Source organism: Bombina bombina, chromosome 1, assembly GCF_027579735.1.
Source record: "Bombina bombina isolate aBomBom1 chromosome 1, aBomBom1.pri, whole genome shotgun sequence".
In the NCBI taxonomy this organism is placed as follows: Eukaryota; Metazoa; Chordata; class Amphibia; order Anura; family Bombinatoridae; genus Bombina; species Bombina bombina.
This window is the reverse complement of record NC_069499.1, coordinates 1,451,258,336-1,451,280,447: the sequence shown is the minus strand read 5'-3', so window position 1 is coordinate 1,451,280,447 and position 22,112 is coordinate 1,451,258,336. Positions and strand designations below refer to the sequence as shown.

The following is a 22,112-nucleotide window of genomic DNA, read 5'->3' as shown; positions in this document are numbered from 1 at the left end:
CTCTCTCTTTCTTCTCTCTCTCTCTCTTTCTTCTCTCTCTCTCTCTTTCTTCTCTCTCTCTCTTTCTTCTCTCTCTCTCTTTCTTCTCTCTCTCTCTCTCTCTCTTTCTTCTCTCTCTCTCTCTCTCTTTCTTCTCTCTCTCTCTCTTTCTTCTCTCTCTCTCTCTTTCTTCTCTCTCTCTCTCTCTTTCTTCTCTCTCTCTCTCTCTTTCTTCTCTCTCTCTCTCTCTCTCTCTCTCTTTCTTCTCTCTCTCTCTCTCTCTTTCTTCTCTCTCTCTCTCTCTTTCTTCTCTCTCTCTCTCTCTTTCTTCTCTCTCTCTCTCTCTTTCTTCTCTCTCTCTCTCTCTCTTTCTTCTCTCTCTCTCTTTCTTCTCTCTCTCTCTCTCTTTCTTCTCTCTCTCTCTCTCTCTTTCTTCTCTCTCTCTCTCTCTTTCTTCTCTCTCTCTCTCTCTTTCTTCTCTCTCTCTCTTTCTTCTCTCTCTCTCTCTCTTTCTTCTCTCTCTCTCTTTCTCTCCACAATTGTTTTATGCATAATAAAAGTAATCGTGTTCTCATTCTTTTTGCCATTTTGTTATGAGTGTAACTATACTTGCAATGTATTTTTGATGTGTTTTGTGACACTTTTTAGTTTAGCAAAACCGTTAACCAGAGCTTTGAAGTTGCGGTAATCATTCTAGTGTAAATTGCGATTGTGCTCAAGGGATCGCGTTTACTATCAACTCGTAATTCAAGCGGTAACCCTCACAATAAACCCCTTATTGCTCGGGCGCAAACGTTTGCACTCCACTTGTAATCTAGCCCTTTGTGTTCAGTTTTTGTGTACTGAGGTTTAAAACAAATATATGATACTTTTTCACTGAGATAAAGTGGAAAAGCAAACCAAAGTACATAATCTAGAAACGTAGACTCTTTGAAATGCAAATTAATTTAGAATTTCTGCTGCTATGTAAACTGATGAGTATAGTATTAGTGGTGCACGGTTTGTAGTTCTGGTAGAATCTCCTGCTCATGTAAATTGTCATCCAACCTTCTCACTTGTACTAACATAGTACAAAATATAGATAAAACTCAAATAACTGAGAAACACATTCTGGTTAGAAAAGATTGTTAGGAAACTTTGAGTATGAGCAGAATTATAATAATTAAGGAGACATGAAACTCTATGAGGTTATTATATACAATGTTTAATTATGCAATATACTTTTTCATAATTTATTTTGCCCCCTTTTCTGTAATTTAACACTGTGTTTGGGTTCTCCCAAATATGTGTAAATTGGACGTGCACACTCTAGATTTAAAGGGACACTGTACCCAAATGTTTTCTTTAGTGATTCAGATTGAGCATGAAATTTTAAGCAACTTTCTAATTTACTCCTATTATCAAATTTTCTTCATTCTCTTGGTATCTTTATTTGAAATGCACGAATGTAAGTTTAGATGCCGGCCCATTTTTGGTGAACAACCTGGGTTATCCTTGCTGATTAGTGGATAAATTCATCCACCAATAAAAAAGTGCTGTCCAAAAACCAAAAAAAACTTAGATGCCTTCTTTTTCAAATAAAGATAGCAAGAGAATGAAGAAAATTTGATAATAGGAGCAAATTAGAAAGTTGCTTAAAATTGCATGCTCTATCTGAATTACAAAATAAAAAATTTGGGTTCAGTGTCCCTTTAAGTAGATAAATGCTGCTAGATTATAAACCGTAACTGTTTGATCACTGTAGTAGCTAATTTATTAATGTCCCTTATTGTCCTCAGTAAAGACGATAAGAGACATTTAAAAGGATACTGCATAACAACGTGTCATAATATATCAGTAATCCAATAACAAATTACAGTTACATAAATTTAAGATCCCTCTTGCCAAAATAAACTGTTATTACTACTCACTGAGGCCTTAGATGAACATGCCAAGGACTCAATGAGTGTACAATAACATTTTAGGTTTAAATAAAGTTCATTTGAGAATCGTGTTGCAAGTTAAGAGTCTGCATGCTCTGTGGGTAGAAGGGAATCCCTGTTAGCTAATCCATAGGCCAAGCAATCAGAATATTTGAGTTATCATATCACTGCAATTATTTACCTGGGTATTAATTAGGAGATGAACTGAACAGAGAAAATTCCAAAAATATTTAAGTGCCAATTTCAATAATCCTTTGTATGTGTCAGTCGAGGATGCCAATCTTTTGGATGGGAAAGTCTTTAGCCTGAATAGCTTCTCTACAGCTGCCAGTCTAAAATCCAGCCAAAGCAGCTTGATGGTTTTGATGTGGAAATGGAATCTGACATTGCACAAGTAACTGAATTGCTTCACAGGTAGATGAGGCTACTCATGAAAGAGGTTTCTGGCGCATCCGTTCTTCATCGTGTTTCAGTAAGTGTTAGCGCAGTTACAAAGGGTCATTATTATAACAAAGTTACATTTAAAAATGTATTGTAATACACAAAGACTCACCAAATGTACCCTGCTAGCTCCAAGTAAAGTATTGTTGCTCCATAGCCTTCCTAGATATATATTTTTTTCCTACAAAAGATTAAAGTAAACATGTAAGAGAAAAAATTAATGCATAAATTTGCCCAATGTAAAGCGCAATGTAATTGTATTACTTGAAGATGGCAAAAAATGCTACCTAAAAACCCCCCCACTGGTTTAAAATGATAAATCAGGAGAACTTCATGCTTCACATGGAGAAATTCATCATTTGCCCCAGCTTACCTTCCAAACAGCACAAATTAAAACGTGCAATATTTTGATAAATCTGTGTTCACTGGTGCGTCTCTCCAAGAGCGATCTGCAGAGTACTCAGAGGAGAATATAAAGGAGAATTCTCCTAGCCCTTGCTAAATCTAGCCCTTTAAAGGGAAACCGCTATTTACCCTCTGGAAGAGTTGCTTGATTTTACTCAGACTCCATTGCCATGGGATAATCTAAAAATTCCTGGGTTATGAACTGATTTTTTACCTAAGCAAAATGTTTCATGGCTTCCTGATGCAAATGAAAACTTATTGTCGATCCCTATTTTATAACATGTTATCTACTGTCACCTTAATATAGGTGATTTGCTGTTGACTTAAATCTCTTACTGCCAAAACAGTTATTAAAAGGACATTGTATACTAGATTTATCTTTACATAAATGTTTTCTCCTACATTGGTGTGTCCGGTCCACGGCTTCATCCTTACTTGTGGGATATTCTCTTCCCCTACAGGAAATGGCAAAGAGAGCACACAGCAAGAGCTGTCCATATAGTCCCCCCTCTGGCTCCGCCCCCCAGTCATTCTCTTTGCCTGCTCTGAACAAGTAGCATCTCCAAGGGGATGGTAAAGAGTATGTGGTGTTAGTTGTAGTTTTATTTCTTCTATCAAGAGTTTGTTATTTTAAAATAGTGCCGGTTTGTACTATTTACTCTACAACAGAAAGTGATGAAGAGTTCTGTTAAAAGAGGAGTATGATTTTAGCAACAGTAACTAAAATCCATTGCTGTTCCCACACAGGACTGTTGAAACCAGAGAACTTCAGTTGGGGGGAACAGTTTGCAGACTTTTCTGCTCCAGGTATGACTAGTCTCTTTTCTAACAAGACATAGTAATGCTAGAAGACTGTCATTCTCCCTTATGGGATCGGTAAGCCATTTTCTTAGACTCATAACAGAATGAAGGCTTATAAATGGGCTCTATACTGGTTGACACTATTGTGGGCTAAATCGATTGATTTATATATTATTTATATGACTTTTGGAGTGTTTTGTGACTTTGAAACACCTTTGGGAATGTTTTTATTACACCTGGCAGTTGTTTAGACACCTAATCTAGTCAGGAAGGCCCCTTCACTCTGGTATGCAGAGGGAGGAGGCCTCATTTTCGCGCCTCAGTTGCGCAGTTACTTTTGGAAGCAGTGCATGCAGCTTCATGTGAGAGGGTCCTGTGGCCATAAAAACGATTTCAGGAAGGCTTATTTCTGTGGTGAATAACCCCCAAGGAAGGTAAAAGCTGCAGCAAAGGCTGTGGCAGGGACTGTAGTGGGTTTAAACTGGGAAATTGAACAATTAGCTCCGGTTTGCTCATTTAAGGGGTTAGAGACTTGAAATTTGGTGTGCAATACTTTCAAAGCATTAAGACACTAGGGTGCAAATTTTGTAAAGATCGGATATTTCCTTCATAGTTTTTCAAACATTCAGAAATAAAGTGTGCTCTGTTTATTATTTAAAGAGACAGTAACGGTTTTGTTTAAAAACGGTTTTATTGCATTAATAGCCTGCCAAAGTCTGTCTAACATGTCTATACCTTCAGATAGCATATGTTCTGTGTGTATGGAGGCCAAGGTGGTTCCCCCTTTAAATGTATGTTCAAATTGTGCCATGGCGTCCAAACAAAGTAAGGACAGTACTGTCACATTTAATAAGTTTGCCCAAGATGATTCTTCAAATGAAGGTAGTGGGGATAGTTCATCATCCTCTCCTTCTGTGTCAACACCAGTTTTGCCCGCGCAGGCGACACCTAGTACATCTTGCGCGCCAATGCTTGTTACTATGCAGCAATTAACTGCAGTAATGGATAATTCTATAGCAAATCTTTTATCCAAACTGCCAGCATTTCCCAGAAAGCGTGATTGCTCAGTTTTAAATACAGAGGATGAGCAAGTGGGCGCTGACGATAATTTATCTGTTATACCCTCACACCAGTCTGAATTGGCAGTGAGGGAGGGTCTGTCTGAGGGAGAAATTTCTGATTCAGGAAAAGTTTCTCAGCAGGCAGAACCTGATATCGTGGCATTTAAATTTAAGTTAGAACATCTCCGCGCCCTGCTTAAGGAGGTGCTAACTACTCTTGATGATTGTGACTCTTTGGTGATTCCAGAGATATTGTGCAAAATGGACAAATTCCTAGAGGTCCCTGTGCACGCTAATGCCTTTCCGATACCCAAGAGGGTGGCGGACATAGTGACCAAGGAGTGGGAGAAGCCAGGTATACCTTTTGTCCCACCTCCTATATTTAAGAAAATGTTCCCCATTGTCGACCCCAGAAGGGACGCATGGCAAACAGTCCCTAAGGTTGAGGGGGCAGTTTCTACGTTGGCCAAGCGCACAACTATTCCCATTGAGGACAGTTGTGCTTTCAAAGATCCTATGGATAAAAAATTGGAAGGATTGCTTAAAAAGATATTTGTTCAGCAAGGTTTCCTTCTCCAACCAATTTTGTGCATTATTCCTGTCACCACAGCGGCGTCTTTTTGGTTCGAGGAACTAGAAAATTCGCTCCATAAGGAGACTCCATATGAGGAAGTCATGGACAGAATTCACGCACTAAAGTTGGCTAATTCCTTTATTTTAGATGCCGCTTTTCAATTGGCTAAATTAGCGGCGAAAAATTCAGGTTTTGCTATAGTGGCGCGCAGAGTGCTTTGGCTAAAATCTTGGTCGGCGGATGTGTCGTCCAAGACAAAACTGCTTAATATTCCTTTCAAGGGTAAGACCCTTTTTGGGCCAGAATTGAAGGAGATTATTTCAGACATCACTGGAGGAAAGGGCCATGCCCTCCCACAGGATAGGCCTTTCAAGGCTAAGAACAAATCTAATTTTCGTTCCTTTCGCAATTTCAGGAACGGACCGTCTCCTAACTCTGCAGCCTCTAGACAAGAGGGTAACGCTTCCCAGCCTAAACCAGCATGGAAACCAATGCAAGGCTGGAACAAGGGTAAACAGGCCAAGAAGCCTGCTGCTGCTACCAAGACAGCATGAAGGGGTAGCCCCCGATCCGGGACCGAATCTAGTAGGGGGCAGACTTTCTCTCTTTCTCAGGCTTGGGCAAGAGATGTTCCGGATCCCTGGGCACTAGAAATAGTCTCTCAGGGGTATCTTCTAGAGTTCAAGGAACTTCCTCCAAGGGGAAGGTTCCCCATGTCTCGCTTATCTTCAGACCAGATAAAGAGACAGGCATTCTTACATTGCGTAGGAGACCTATTAAAGATGGGAGTGATACACCCAGTTCCAACAGCGGAACAAGGTCTGGGGTTTTACTCAAACCTGTTCGTAGTTCCCAAAAAAGAGGGAACTTTCAGGCCAATTCTGGATTTAAAAATTCTAAACAAATTCCTCAGAGTTCCATCATTCAAAATGGAAACCATTCGAACGATTTTACCAACAATCCAGGAGGGTCAATACATGACTACCGTGGACTTAAAGGATTCGTACCTACATATTCCTATCCACAAAGATCATCATCAGTTCCTAAGGTTCGCCTTTCTGGACAAACATTACCAGTTCGTGGCTCTTCCGTTCGGTTTAGCCACTGCTCCCAGAATTTTCACAAAGGTGCTAGGGTCCCTACTAGCGGTTCTAAGACCGAGGGGCATTGCGGTGGCACCTTACTTAGACGACATCCTAATCCAAGCGTCGTCCCTTTCCAGATCAAGGGCTCATACAGACATTGTATTAGCTTTTCTCAGGTCCCACGGGTGGAAGGTGAACGTAGAAAAGAGTTCCCTGTCCCCGTCTACAAGGGTTCCCTTTCTGGGAACAATAATAGATTCTGCAGAAATGAAGATTTTTCTGACAGAGGTCAGAAAATTAAAACTTCTACACGCTTGTCAAGTTCTTCAATCTATTCCTCAGCCTTCCATAGCTCAGTGCATGGAGGTAATAGGACTAATGGTTGCAGCAATGGACGTGGTTCCTTTTGCTCGAATTCATCTAAGACCATTGCAACTGTGCATGCTTAAACAGTGGAATGGGGATTATTCAGACTTGTCTCCCCAGATTCAAGTAGACCAGGTAACCAGAGACTCACTCCGCTGGTGGTTGACTCAGGATCACCTGTCTCAGGGAATGAGTTTCCGCAGACCAGAGTGGGTCATCGTCACAACCGACGCCAGTCTCTTAGGCTGGGGCGCGGTCTGGGACTCCCTGAAAGCTCAGGGTCTATGGTCTCGGGAAGAGTCCCTTCTCCCGATAAACATTTTGGAACTGAGAGTGATATTCAATGTGCTCCTGGCCTGGCCTCACCTAGCGAAGGCCAGATTCATAAGATTTCAGTCGGACAACATGACGACTGTAGCGTACATCAATCATCAGGGGGGAACAAAGAGTTCCTTGGCGATGACAGAGGTATCCAAGATCATCAAATGGGCGGAGGATCACTCCTGCCACCTATCTGCAATACACATCCCAGGGGTAGACAACTGGGAGGCAGATTATTTGAGTCGTCAGACTTTCCATCCGGGGGAGTGGGAACTCCACCCGGAGGTCTTTGCCCAATTAACTCAACTATGGGGCACTCCAGATATGGATCTGATGGCGTCTCGTCAGAACTTCAAAGTTCCTCGATATGGGTCCAGATCCAGGGATCCCAGGGCGACACTGGTGGATGCATTAGTGGCGCCTTGGTCGTTCAATCTAGCTTATGTGCTTCCACCGTTCCCTCTCCTTCCCAGGCTGGTAGCCAGGATCAAACAGGAGAAGGCCTCGGTGATCCTAATAGCTCCTGCGTGGCCACGCAGGACCTGGTATGCAGACCTGGTGAATATGTCATCGGCTCCACCATGGAAGCTACCTTTGAGACAGGATCTTCTAGTACAAGGTCCATTTGAACATCCAAATCTAGTCTCTCTGCAACTGACTGCTTGGAAATTGAACGCTTGATTCTATCTAAGCGTGGGTTTTCAGATTCAGTTATAGATACTCTGGTTCAAGCCAGAAAGCCTGTGACTAGGAAGATTTACCATAAGATATGGCACAAATATATCCGTTGGTGCGAATCCAAGGGTTTTTCTTGGAGTAAAATCAAAATCCCTAGGATTCTTTCCTTTCTCCAAGAGGGTTTGGAGAAAGGTCTGTCAGCTAGTTCTCTAAAGGGACAGATATCTGCTCTGTCTGTCTTGTTGCACAAACGTCTGGCAGCCGTGTAAGATGTACAAGCGTTTGTACAGGCGTTAGTCAGAATCAAGCCTGTTTACAGACCTATGACTCCTCCATGGAGTCTAAACTTAGTTCTTTCAGTTCTTCAAGGGGTTCCGTTTGAACCTTTGCATTCCATAGATATTAAGTTACTATCTTGGAAAGTTCTGTTTTTAGTTGCTATTTCTTCTGCTAGAAGAGTTTCTGAATTATCTGCTTTGCAGTGTACTTCTCCCTATCTGGTATTTCATGCAGATAAGGTAGTTTTACGTACCAAACCTGGTTTTCTTCCAAAAGTAGTTTCCAACAGGAATATTAACCAGGAAATAGTTGTTCCTTCCCTATGTCCGAATCCAGTTTCAAAGAAGGAACGTTTGTTACACAACCTAGATGTGGTCCGTGCTTTAAAATTCTATTTAGAAGCAACAAAGGATTTCAGACAAACATCATCTTTGTTTGTCGTTTATTCTGGTAAGAGGAGAGGGCAGAAAGCTACTGCTACCTCTCTTTCCTTTTGGCTGAAAAGCATCCGATTGGCTTATGAGACTGCCGGACGGCAGCCTCCTGAACGAATAACAGCTCACTCTACTAGAGCTGTGGCTTCCACATGGGCCTTCAAGAACGAGGCTTCTGTTGATCTTATCTGTAAGGCAGCGACTTGGTCTTCTCTGCATACTTTTGCCAAATTTTACAAATTCGATACTTATGCTTCTTCGGAGGCTGTTTTTGGGAGAAAGGTTTTGCAAGCCGTGGTGCCTTCCGTTTAGGTAACCTGACTTGCTCCCTCCCTTCATCCGTGTCCTTAAGCTTTGGTATTGGTTCCCACAAGTAAGGATGAAGCCGTGGACCGGACACACCAATGTAGGAGAAAACAGAATTTATGTTTACCTGATAAATGTCTTTCTCCTACGGTGTGTCCGGTCCATGGCCCGCCCTGGCTTTTAGTCAGGTTTGAAATTTTTTTATTCCATACACTGCAGTCACCACGGCACCCTATAGTTTCTCCTTTTTCTCCTAACCGTCGGTCGAATGACTGGGGGGCGGAGCCAGAGGGGGGACTATATGGACAGCTCTTGCTGTGTGCTCTCTTTGCCATTTCCTGTAGGGGAAGAGAATATCCCACAAGTAAGGATGAAGCCGTGGACCGGACACACCGTAGGAGAAAGAAATTTATCAGGTAAACATAAATTCTGTTTTTTAGATGATCCATTCATATAGCCCATCTGGGAGTGTTTTTGTAACAATTTTTTAAATAACATTGTGCTGATTTTTAGACTTGTAACCAAGCCCCAAAGTGTCAGATGTAGACCCATGTCTACAGATTCCTACTGCTATTGTTTGTGTAATGGGTCTTTTCATATGCAGGGGAGGGGGGGGGGAGTGTCTGCTCTTCCTGCTTTCTGTACCCTTTTCAGTGGGTGTCCCAGCCTAACCTCATCAACAGTGCTAAAGTGGGAGCTTCTATGTAAGGTTTTATATTGGATTTTAGATCAGTATCTGTGCATATTCTTCTTTATAGTAGCGTCTATTACATGCAGTTATATGGAAATTGGTGTACAGTGTCCCTTTAGCTGATCCCAAATCCTTGAAAGGGACATTGAATTGAAATTGCTCCCCATTTTAGATGACTGGAATTTATAGTCACATTGTAAAATTGGGTTTCCTAGTTGATTATTTTTCTCTAAGGTTGGAGACATTCAACCAATGAATTTGAAACATTCGAGAATCTGTAACTGGATAGTCGTTCTACAAATTCCATTTCACTAGACAAATATATTAACACGGGAACTTTAGCAGAGTAATGAGAGCAAACCATATTCTCAGCAGACCCAACCAGAACTTGGTGAAAAGAATATTGTTGTATATTACCCTTTAGGGTTTCTGAATGACTGACTGTTATTTCCATAAGACAAATCAAAGATGGGCTTCTTGCCCCTTAAATATTCTGATCTGTCTTGGAGAAATGTGACTGTTCTGACTGTTGGGTCAGACATAAATGAGGCTAGAGAAACTCTGACACTGTCTCATTTTCTGGTCTGTGGATATTGTCCTGGTAATAGAAGATCTGAATTCCTTTCTCCCTCCATGTTTTAATGAGCGACACGTACCTTAAAAAACTGTATGGGGTAAGGTTGCCAAACCAGAAGACAAATTGCTGACTTCCTACCAACATTTGAAGCCCTCTTAAGAATTTGACTAAAGGTATCATAAGCACAAATGATCAGAGGATAACAAAAGGAACATAATACCACCTGTGGGTCACCCTGTACCTGATAAGATGAAGATTAAACTTCTTTCAAAAAGATGAGGATTTCCTCTCATAGAAAATTCCCAAGTTTTGGATTATGACAAAATTAGTATTATGCCTTTTTGTATATTGTTAAAAAATTAAAGCAAACATCTGCTTTATTTCCTTCTATAATCAAATACAACTCTTCTTAAACTTTATTGGCCATGAGAAATACAATAACACAACCTATTCTCATTCCAGTATGGAACATAGAATCGGTTTAAAGGGACGTATCCCATATGCTAAGGGCCAGCTTCTCAAAAACTCGTCTGCATGGAGAGAAATCATCAGCTTATTTTACAGAGTATTATATTGCATATTAGATATATTATAATTAATAATGTTTAGTATTGCAAAAAGTGAACTCCCCTTACTTACAAAGTTCTCACGATATCAATTACCTTTAAAACAACCCCTGAGGGGCCTAGTAATACCGTCAAGGCATCTAATAGAATCTCCACAAACCATAAATGTGCTAAAAAATATTTTACCAATTTTTACTCATCCATTAGACAATTAATCCCTACTCCTCCCTTGAGGAATACTACTAGGGTAGGGGGTGCTCAGTGCCAATACTATAATATTTATAGAAAAAAGAAAGAATCAACAATAGAGCACTCACTTAGAATCTCTATCTATTATCAGAGTGAGGGTATTCTTAAAGGTATATGAAACCCAAAATGTTTTTTTCATAATTCAGACAGAGGATGCAATTTTAAACACTTTCTAATTTACTTCTATTATCAAAATTTCTTCGTTCTCTTGGTATCCTTTTGTTGAAAAGCAGGGACGTATGCTTAGGAGCTGGCCCATTTTTGGAGCATTATATGGCGGCTGTTTTGCAAGATTGTTATCCATCTGCAGGAGCACTAGACTAGGGCAGCACTATTTCCTGTCATGTATTGCTCCAGATGCCTACATAGGTATCACTTCAACACAGACTATCATAGGAACAAAGCAAATTTTTTAATGGAAGTATATTAGAAACTTTTTTAAAATAGCATGCTCTGAATTAAAAAAAGAAATTGTTGTGGTTTCATATCCCTTTAACTTTTACTATTATAATAAAATATTATGAAAACACTTAAACATTTAAAAATCTAACATGGGATTCTGTGCAGTACATAGTTATTCTAATTGTGGGCTGTATTACAGATGTCACAGAATACAAAGATCCTCCAAGTATACCTGTCTATACTCTCAGTAGTTTTTGTACAAATATTAAAACTGCGTCCATGCATCCAAAATCTGCAAAAATGTCTCAGATTATATAGAATCCTTCTAAAATTAATAACAACAAGGTGCTACACAGATCTCAATTGCCTGATGCGCATTTCGCCTTCTGGCTTTGTCATAATAAGAATAATAATGTACTGCACAGAATTTTTATCCCATGTTGGATTGTTAAATGTTTTTATGAGTTTTTCATAATATTTTTTCTCCTGTTAAGTGTGGTCAGTCCACGGGTCATCATTACTTCTGGGATATTATCTCCTCCCCTACAGGAAGTGCAAGAGGATTCACCCAGCAGAGCTGCTATATAGCTCCTCCCCTCTACGTCACCTCCAGTCATTCTCTTGCACCCAACGAATAGATAGGATGTGTGAGAGGACTGTGGTGATTTTAATTAGTTTATTACCTTCAATCAAAAGTTTGTTATTTTATAATAGCACCGGAGTGTGTTATTCATTCTCTGGTAGAATTTGAAGAAGAATCTACCTGAGTTTTTTCTATGATTTTAGCCGGAGTAGTTAAGATCATATTGCTGTTTCTCGGCCATCTGAGGAGAGGTAAACTTCAGATCAGGGGACAGCGGGCAGATTAATCTGCAAAGAGGTATGTAGCAGTTTATTATTTTCTGACATGGAATTGATGAGAAAATCCTGCCATACCGTTATAATGTAAACTCAGCCTTAAATGCAGTAGATGTAGCTGGTATCAGGCTGTCATGTATGTATATTTTACACTTCAGTATTCTGGGGAATGGTACTTCACTGGATTTATACTGTATGCATAGACTTAACCTATTTTGCAGGGACTTGCAATAGGTTTTAAATAACAATTAATTTATTGAGGTTAAACGTTTTTTTGCTGGCATGTAAAATCGTTTATTTCTCTGAGGTACTGGGTGAAAAAATGTTTTGGGCACTATTTTTTCCACTTGGCAATAGTTTTGTTTAAATTAAAGCAGTTTACTGATCTCTCTCACTGTTATGTGTGAGGGGGAGGGGCCATTTTTGGCGCTTTTACTACGCATCAAAAAACTCAGTCAGAAGTTCATTTTTCTTCCTGCATGATCCGGTTCATCTCTACAGAACTCAGGGATCTCCAAAGCTTGTTTTGAGGGAGGTAATCATTCACAGCAGAGCTGTGAAGATTGTAGTTGACTGTGATAAAAAACGTTTATTTGTGTATTTTTTTCTGCTGTCAGGGTTAGTTATCCTTTGCTAATGGGAACAATCCTTTGCTAAAATTGTATATTTCTTACAAAGATTTGATGCTATAACTTATTTATTTTCAACTGTCATAATTGTTTCTGTGCTTCTTATAGGCACAGTTCGTTTTCATATTATTGTAAATTACTTGAAAAGCATTTCCAAGTTGCTAGTTTATTGCTAGTGTGTTAAACATGTCTGATTCAGAGGAAGATACATGTGCTATATGTGCTAATGCCAAAGTGGAGCCCAATAGAAATTTATGTACTAATTGTATTGATGTTACTTTAAATAAAAATCAATCTGTACAAACTGAACATATTTCACCTAACAACGAGGGGAGAGTTATGCCGACTAACTCGCCTCACGTGTCAGTACCTGCATCTCCCGCTCGGGAGGTGCGTGATATTGTAGCGCCGAGTACATCTGGGCGGCCATTTCAAATCACATTACAGGATATGGCTACTGTTATGAGTGAAGTTTTGGCTAAATTACTAGAACTTAGAGGCAAGCGTGATCACTCTGGGGTGAGAACAGAGTGCGCTGATAATATTAGGGCCATGTCAGACACTGCGTCACAGGTGGCAGAACATGAGGACGGAGAACTTCATTCTGTGGGTGACGGTTCTGATCCAAACAGACTGGATTCAGATATTTCAAATTTTAAATTTAAGCTGGAAAACCTCCGTGTATTACTAGGGGAGGTGTTAGCGGCTCTGAATGATTGTAACACAGTTGCAATACCAGAGAAAATGTGTAGGTTGGATAAATATTTTGCGGTACCGGCGAGTACTGATGTTTTTCCTATACCTAAGAGACTTACTGAAATTGTTACTAAGGAGTGGGATAGGCCCGGTGTGCCGTTCTCACCTCCTCCGATATTTAGAAAAATGTTTCCAATAGACGCCACCACACGGGAATTATGGCAAACGGTCCCTAAGGTGGAGGGAGCAGTTTCTACTTTAGCTAAGCGTACCACTATCCCGGTGGAGGATAGCTGTGCTTTTTCAGATCCAATGGATAAGAAATTAGAGGGTTACCTTAAGAAAATGTTTGTTCAACAAGGTTTTATATTGCAACCTCTTGCATGTATTGCGCCTGTCACGGCTGCAGCAGCATTTTGGTTTGAGTCTCTGGAAGAGACACTTCAATCATCTACACTAGATGAGATTACACACAAACTTAAAGCCCTTAAGTTAGCTAACTCATTTATTTCAGATGCCGTAGTACATTTAACTAAACTTACGGCTAAGAATTCCGGATTTGCCATTCAGGCACGCAGAGCACTGTGGCTAAAATCCTGGTCAGCTGATGTTACTTCTAAATCTAAATTGCTTAATATACCTTTCAAAGGGCAGACCTTATTCGGGCCCGGGTTGAAAGAGATTATCGCTGACATTACAGGAGGTAAAGGCCATGCCCTGCCTCAGGACAAAGCCAAACCTAGGGCTAGACAGTCTAATTTTCGTTCCTTTCGTAATTTCAAAGCAGGAACAGCATCAACTTCCTCTGCACCAAAACAGGAAGGAGCTGTTGCTCGCTACAGACAAGGCTGGAAACCTAACCAGTCCTGGAACAAGGGCAAGCAGGCCAGGAAACCTGCTGCTGCCCCTAAGACAGCATGAATCGAGGGCCCCCGATCCGGGACCGGATCTAGTAGGGGGCAGACTTTCTCTCTTCGCCCAGGCTTGGGCAAGAGATGTTCAGGATCCCTGGGCGTTAGAGATCATATCTCAGGGATACCTTCTGGACTTCAAATCCTCTCCCCCAAGAGGGAGATTTCATCTGTCAAGGTTGTCAACAAACCAAATAAAGAAAGAAACGTTCCTACGCTGCGTACAAGATCTTTTATTAATGGGAGTGATCCATCCAGTTCCACGGTCGGAACAAGGACAAGGGTTTTACTCAAATCTGTTTGTAGTTCCCAAAAAAGAGGGAACTTTCAGGCCAATCTTGGATTTAAAGATCCTAAACAAATTCCTAAGAGTTCCATCGTTCAAGATGGAAACTATTCGAACAATTTTGCCCATGATCCAAGAGGGTCAGTACATGACCACAGTGGATTTAAAGGATGCTTACCTTCACATACCGATTCACAGAAGTCATTACCGGTATCTAAGGTTTGCCTTTCTAGACAGGCATTACCAGTTTGTAGCTCTTCCATTCGGATTGGCTACGGCTCCAAGAATTTTCACAAAGGTTCTGGGTACTCTTCTGGCGGTACTAAGACCGCGAGGAATTTCGGTAGCTCCGTACCTAGACGACATTCTGATACAAGCTTCAAGCTTTCAAACTGCCAAGTCTCATACAGAGTTAGTACTGGCATTTCTAAGGTCGCATGGATGGAAGGTGAACGAAAAGAAGAGTTCTCTCTTTCCACTCACAAGAGTTCCCTTCTTAGGGACTCTGATAGATTCTGTAGAAATGAAGATTTACCTGACAGAAGACAGGTTAACAAAGCTTCAAAATGCATGCCGTGTCCTTCATTCCATTCAACACCCGTCAGTAGCTCAATGCATGGAGGTGATCGGCTTAATGGTAGCGGCAATGGACATAGTACCTTTTGCACGCCTACATCTCAGACCGCTGCAATTGTGCATGCTAAGTCAGTGGAATGGGGATTACTCAGATTTGTCCCCCACTCTGAATCTGAATCAAGAGACCAGAAATTCTCTTCTATGGTGGCTTTATCGGCCACACCTGTCCAGGGGGATGCCATTCAGCAGGCCAGACTGGACAATTGTAACAACAGACGCCAGCCTACTAGGTTGGGGCGCTGTCTGGAATTATCTGAAGGCTCAGGGACTATGGAATCAGGAGGAGAGTCTCCTTCCAATAAACATTCTGGAATTGAGAGCAGTTCTCAATGCCCTTCTGGCTTGGCCCCAGTTAACAACTCGGGGGTTCATCAGGTTTCAGTCGGACAACATCACGACTGTAGCTTACATCAACCATCAGGGAGGGACAAGAAGCTCCCTAGCAATGATGGAAGTATCAAAGATAATTCGCTGGGCAGAGTCTCACTCTTGCCACCTGTCTGCAATCCACATCCCGGGAGTGGAGAACTGGGAGGCGGATTTCTTAAGTCGTCAGACTTTTCATCCGGGGGAGTGGGAACTTCATCCGGAGGTCTTTGCCCAGATACTTCGACGTTGGGGCAAACCAGAGATAGATCTCATGGCGTCTCGTCAGAACGCCAAGCTTCCTCGCTACGGGTCCAGATCCAGGGATCCGGGAGCGGTTCTGATAGATGCTTTGACAGCACCTTGGACCTTCGGGATGGCTTATGTGTTTCCACCCTTCCCGATGCTTCCTCGATTGATTGCCAGAATCAAACAGGAGAGAGCATCAGTGATTCTAATAGCACCTGCATGGCCACGCAGGACTTGGTATGCAGATCTAGTGGACATGTCATCCTGTCCGCCTTGGTCTCTACCTCTGATACAGGACCTTCTGATCCAGGGTCCATTCAAACATCAAAATCTAACTTCTCTGAAGCTGACTGCTTGGAAATTGAACGCTTGATTTTATCAAAACGTGGTTTTTCTGAGCCAGTTATTGATACCTTAATACAGGCTAGGAAGCCTGTTACCAGAAGGATTTACCATAAAATATGGCGTAAATACTTATATTGGTGCGAATCCAAGAGTTACTCATGGAGTAAGGTTAGGATTCCAAGGATATTGTCTTTTCTACAAGAAGGTTTAGAAAAGGGGTTATCCGCTAGTTCTTTAAAGGGACAGATTTCAGTTCTGTCCATTCTTTTACACAAACGTCTGTCAGAAGTTCCGGACGTTCAAGCTTTTTGTCAGGCTTTAGCTAGGATCAAGCCTGTGTTTAAAACTGTTGCTCCGCCATGGAGTTTGAACTTAGTTCTTAATGTTTTACAGGGTGTTCCGTTTGAACCCCTTCATTCCATTGATATCAAATTGTTATCTTGGAAAGTTGTGTTTTTAATGGCTATTTCCTCGGCTCGAAGAGTTTCTGAGTTATCTGCCTTTCATTGTGATTCTCCTTATCTGATTTTTCATTCAGACAAGGTAGTTCTGCGTACTAAACCTGGGTTCCTACCTAAGGTGGTCACTAACAGGAATATCAATCAAGAGATTGTTGTTCCATCTTTGTGTCCTAATCCTTCCTCGAAGAAGGAACGTCTGCTACACAATCTAGATGTAGTCCGTGCCCTGAAATTTTATCTACAGGCAACTAAGGATTTTCGTCAAACGTCTTCCCTGTTTGTCGTTTATTCTGGTCAGAGGAGAGGTCAAAAAGCTTCGGCTACCTCTCTCTCTTTTTGGCTTCGTAGCATAATACGATTAGCCTATGAGACTGCTGGACAGCAGCCTCCTGAAAGAATTACAGCTCATTCTACTAGAGCTGTGGCTTCCACTTGGGCCTTTAAGAATGAGGCTTCTGTTGAACAGATTTGCAAGGCTGCAACTTGGTCTTCTCTTCATACTTTTTCCAAATTTTACAAATTTGACACTTTTGCTTCTTCGGAGGCTGTTTTTGGGAGAAAGGTTCTTCAGGCAGTGGTTCCCTCCGTATAAAGAGCCTGCCTGTTTCTCCCGTCATCCGTGTACTTTTGCTTTGGTATTGGTATCCCAGAAGTAATGATGACCCGTGGACTGACCACACTTAACAGGAGAAAACAAAATTTATGCTTACCTGATAAATTCATTTCTCCTGTAGTGTGGTCAGTCCACGGCCCGCCCTGTTTTTTATGGCAGGCTAAAAAATTTTTGGATTATACTCCAGTCACCACTACACCCTTGGGCTTCTCCTTTCTCGTTGGTCCTTTGGTCGAATGACTGGAGGTGACGTAGAGGGGAGGAGCTATATAGCAGCTCTGCTGGGTGAATCCTCTTGCACTTCCTGTAGGGGAGGAGATAATATCCCAGAAGTAATGATGACCCGTGGACTGACCACACTACAGGAGAAATGAATTTATCAGGTAAGCATAAATTTTGTTTTTAATGTAGTAATAATAATAAAAGTTGTTTTTTTAAGAATACTCTGTCTCCAAACTGTTGTAGATAGATAGTGATTCTAAGTGAGTGCTCTATTGGTGCAGCATAAATGTAAAAAGCTGACAAGAAAATATCAAGTGAACATCTCTGTTAGAAGGAAGATATTTTACCTCACAATATCTTCATCTCAGCAGGATTTTTTCTTACTGTCATCTGCATGGTGGGGGAAACACAAATTATGTTTACCTGATAATTTCATTTCCATCGAGGGGAGGAGAGTCCACGGCTTCATTCATTACTGTTGGGAATTAAGAACCTGGCCACCAGGAGGAGGCAAAGTCACCCCAGCCAAAGGCTTAAATACCTCCCCCACTTCCCTCATCCCCCAGTCATTCTGCCGAGGGAACAAGGAACTGTAGGAGAAATATCAGGGTATAAATAGTGCCAGAAGATGATTAAATGTAGGTCCGCTCATTGGAGATACGGGCGGTAGGCGTGGACTCCCCTTGATGGAAATTAAATTATCAGGTAAGCATAATTTATGTTTTCCATCTAAAGGGGAGGAGAGTCCACGGCTTCATTCATTACTGTTGGGAACATTTACCCAAGCTCTAGAGGACACTGAATGAAACCGGGAGGGTAAAAGGTGGACCCTAATCTGAGGGCATCACAGCCTGCAAAACCTCTCTCTCACAAAAACAGCTTCCGCAGAAGCAAAAATGTCAAATTTGTAAAACATTGTAAAAGTGTGTAAGGAGGACCAGGTAGACTCCTTACAAATTTGCTCCATAGAGGCCTCATTCTTGAAGGCCCAAGACAAAGCCAAAGCTCTAGTTGAATGAGCCGTGATCCTCTGAGGAGGCTTAGGTCCCGATGTCTCATAGGCCAAGTGAATCAAGCTCCTCAACTAAAAAGACAAAGAAGTAGAAGAGGCTTTCTGCCCCTTGCGCTTTCCTGAATATACCACAAAAAGAGATGTGGACTGTCTGAAATCCTTTGTAGCCTGAAGATAGAACTTCAGGTCACGAACCACATCCAGATTATGAAGTAACCTCTACTTGGAAGAAGAAGGGTTAGGGCACAAAGAAGGAACCACTATTTCCTGATTGATGTTACGGTTAGACACCACCTTGGGGGGAAAAAACAAACCAGTACGAAACACCGCCTTATCCGCATGAAAAACCAGATAAGGAGGCTCACATTGCAAGGCAGCCAGTTCAGATACTCTGCGTGACGATGCAATGGCCAACAGGAAGAGAACCTTCCATGACAGAATCTTAATGTCAATGGAATGCATAGGCTCAAACAGAACCCTCTGCAATACATTAAGGATCAAGTTTAAGCTCCATGGGGGAGCAGACTGTCTAAAGACAGGCCTGATTCTAGACAGCCTGAACAAAAGATGTCAGGGAGCTCAGCGAGTCTCCTATGCAAAAAGACTGATAATGCCGAAATCTGTCCCTTTAAGTATCTGGCGGCAAGACCCTTCTCCAAACCGACTTGGAGAAAGGACAGAATCCTGGATACCTTCACCTTATGCCAAGGATATCCATGCTTCTCACACCAGGACAAGTAAGTCCTCCACACCTTATGGTAGATGCGACGATTGACTGGCTTCCTTGCCTGAACTAGAGTGTCGATCACACTTTCAGAAAAGCCTCTCTTGGCCAAGACTAGGCATTCAATCTCCACACAGTCAGCCTCAGAGAATCTAGATTTTGATGTTGAAAAGGGCCCTGTTCCAGCAGATCCCTGCGACAGGGTAACCTCCACGGCGGAAAGGATGACATCCCCACCTGATCCACAAACCACGTCCTCGGCGGCCACGATGGAGCAATCAGAATGGCCGAAGCTTGCTCCTGTTTGATGTGTGCCACTACACAAGGTAGAAGTTGTAACAGTGGAAAAAACATAATTTATGTAAGAACTTACCTGATAAATTCATTTCTTTCATATTAGCAAGAGTCCATGAGCTAGTGACGTATGGGATATACATTCCTACCAGGAGGGGCAAAGTTTCCCAAACCTCAAAATGCCTATAAATACACCCCTCACCACACCCACAAATCAGTTTAACGCATAGCCAAGAAGTGGGGTGATAAGACAAAAGTGCGAAAGCATAAAAAATAAGGAATTGGAATAATTGTGCTTTATACAAAAAATCATAACCACCACAAAAAGGGTGGGCCTCATGGACTCTTGCTAATATGAAAGAAATGAATTTATCAGGTAAGTTCTTACATAAATTATGTTTTCTTTCATGTAATTAGCAAGAGTCCATGAGCTAGTGACGTATGGGATAATGACTACCCAAGATGTGGATCTTCCACGCAAGAGTCACTAGAGAGGGAGGGATAAAATAAAGACAGCCAATTCCGCTGAAAATAATCCACACCCAAAATAAAGTTTAAATCTTATAATGAAAAAAACTGAAATTATAAGCAGAAGAATCAAACTGAAACAGCTGCCTGAAGTACTTTTCTACCAAAAACTGCTTCAGAAGAAGAAAACACATCAAAACGGTAGAATTTAGTAAAAGTATGCAAAGAAGACCAAGTTGCTGCTTTGCAAATCTGATCAACCGAAGCTTCATTCCTAAACGCCCAGGAAGTAGAAACTGACCTAGTAGAATGAGCTGTAATCCTTTGAGGCGGAGTTTTACCCGACTCGACATAAGCATGATGAATTAAAGATTTCAACCAAGATGCCAAAGAAATGGCAGAGGCCTTCTGACCTTTCCTAGAACCAGAAAAGATAACAAATAGACTAGAAGTCTTTCGGAAATTCTTAGTAGCTTCAACATAATATTACAAAGCTCTAACTACATCCAAAGAATGCAATGATCTCTCCTTAGAATTCTTAGGATTAGGACATAATGAAGGAACCACCATTTCTCTACTAATGTTGTTAGAATTCACAAGGTAAAAATTTAAAAGAAGTTCGCAACACCGCCTTATCCTGATGAAAAATCAGAAAAGGAGACTCACAAGAAAGAGCAGATAATTCAGAAACTCTTCTAGCAGAAGAGATGGCCAAAAGAAACAAAACTTTCCAAGAAAGTAGTTTAATGTCCAATGAATGCATAGGTTCAAACGGAGGAGCTTGAAGAGCCCCCAGAACCAAATTCAAACTCCAAGGAGGAGAAATTGACTTAATGACAGGTTTTATACGAACCAAAGCTTGTACAAAACAATGAATATCAGGAAGATTAGCAATCTTTCTGTGAAAAAGAACAGAAAGAGCAGAGATTTGTCCTTTCAAGGAACTTGCAGACAAACCTTTATCCAAACCATCCTGAAGAAACTGTAAAATTCTCGGAATTCTAAAAGAATGCCAGGAAAAATGATGAGAAAGACACCAAGAAATGTAAGTCTTCCAGACTCTATAATATATCTTCCTAGATACAGATTTACGAGCCTGTAACATAGTATTAATCACAGAGTCAAAGAAACCTCTTTGACTAAGAATCAAGCGTTCAATCTCCATACCTTTAAATTTAAGGATTTGAGATCCTGATGGAAAAAAGGACCTTGCGACAGAAGGTCTGGTCTTAACGGAAGAGTCCACGGTTGGCAAGAGGCCATCCGGACAAGATCCGCATACCAAAACCTGTGAGGCCATGCTGGAGCCACCAGCAGAACAAACGAGCATTCCTTCAGAATCTTGGAGATTACTCTTGGAAGAACTAGAGGCGGAAAGATATAGGCAGGATGATACTTCCAAGGAAGTGACAATGCATCCACTGCTTCCGCTTGAGGATCCCTGGATCTGGACAGATACCTGGGAAGTTTCTTGTTTAGATGAGAAGCCATCAGATCTATTTCTGGAAGTCCCCACATTTGAACAATCTGAAGAAATACCTCTGGGTGAAGAGACCATTCGCCCGGATGTAACGTTTGGCGACTGAGATAATCCGCTTCCCAATTGTCTATACCTGGGATATGAACCGCAGAAACTAGACAGGAGCTGGATTCCGCCCAAACCAGTATCCGAGATACTTCTTTCATAGCCAGAGGACTGTGAGTCCCTCCTTGATGATTGATGTATGCCACAGTTGTGACATTGTCTGTCTGAAAACAAATGAACGATTCTCTCTTTAGAAGAGGCCATGACTGAAGAGCTCTGAAAATTGCACGGAGTTCCAAAATATTGATTGGTAATCTCACCTCCTGAGATTCCCAAACCCCTTGTGCTGTCAGAGACCCCCACACAGCTCCCCAACCTGTAAGACTTGCATCTGTTGAAATTACAGTCCAGGTCGGAAGAACAAAAGAAGCCCCCTGAACTAAACGATGGTGATCTGTCCACCACGTCAGAGAGTGTCGTACAATCGGTTTTAAAGATATTAATTGAGATATCTTTGTGTAATCCCTGCACCACTGGTTCAGCATACAGAGCTGAAGAGGTCGCATGTGAAAACGAGCAAAGGGGATCGCGTCCGATGCAGCAGTCATAAGATCTAGAATTTCCATGCATAAGGCTACCGAAGGGAATGATTGTGATTGAAGGTTTCGACAAGCTGAGAT

The 22,112-nt window shown here is 41.5% G+C and overlaps 2 protein-coding genes across 2 annotated transcripts in view; one reads left to right on the top strand and one right to left on the bottom strand.

Annotated features, from left to right (window-relative positions):
* LRRC45 (leucine rich repeat containing 45) overlaps positions 1 to 3,138 on the bottom strand; it is a 47,173-nt gene extending 44,035 nt beyond the window's left edge. Inside the window, exon 1 of the mRNA XM_053705647.1 lies at positions 2,455 to 3,138. The gene's annotated coding sequence lies outside the window, so the exon portion shown is untranslated. The remainder of the gene's footprint in view (positions 1 to 2,454) is intronic.
* CENPX (centromere protein X) overlaps positions 1 to 22,112 on the top strand; it is a 60,298-nt gene that overhangs the window by 21,711 nt on the left and 16,475 nt on the right. The window lies entirely within an intron of this gene.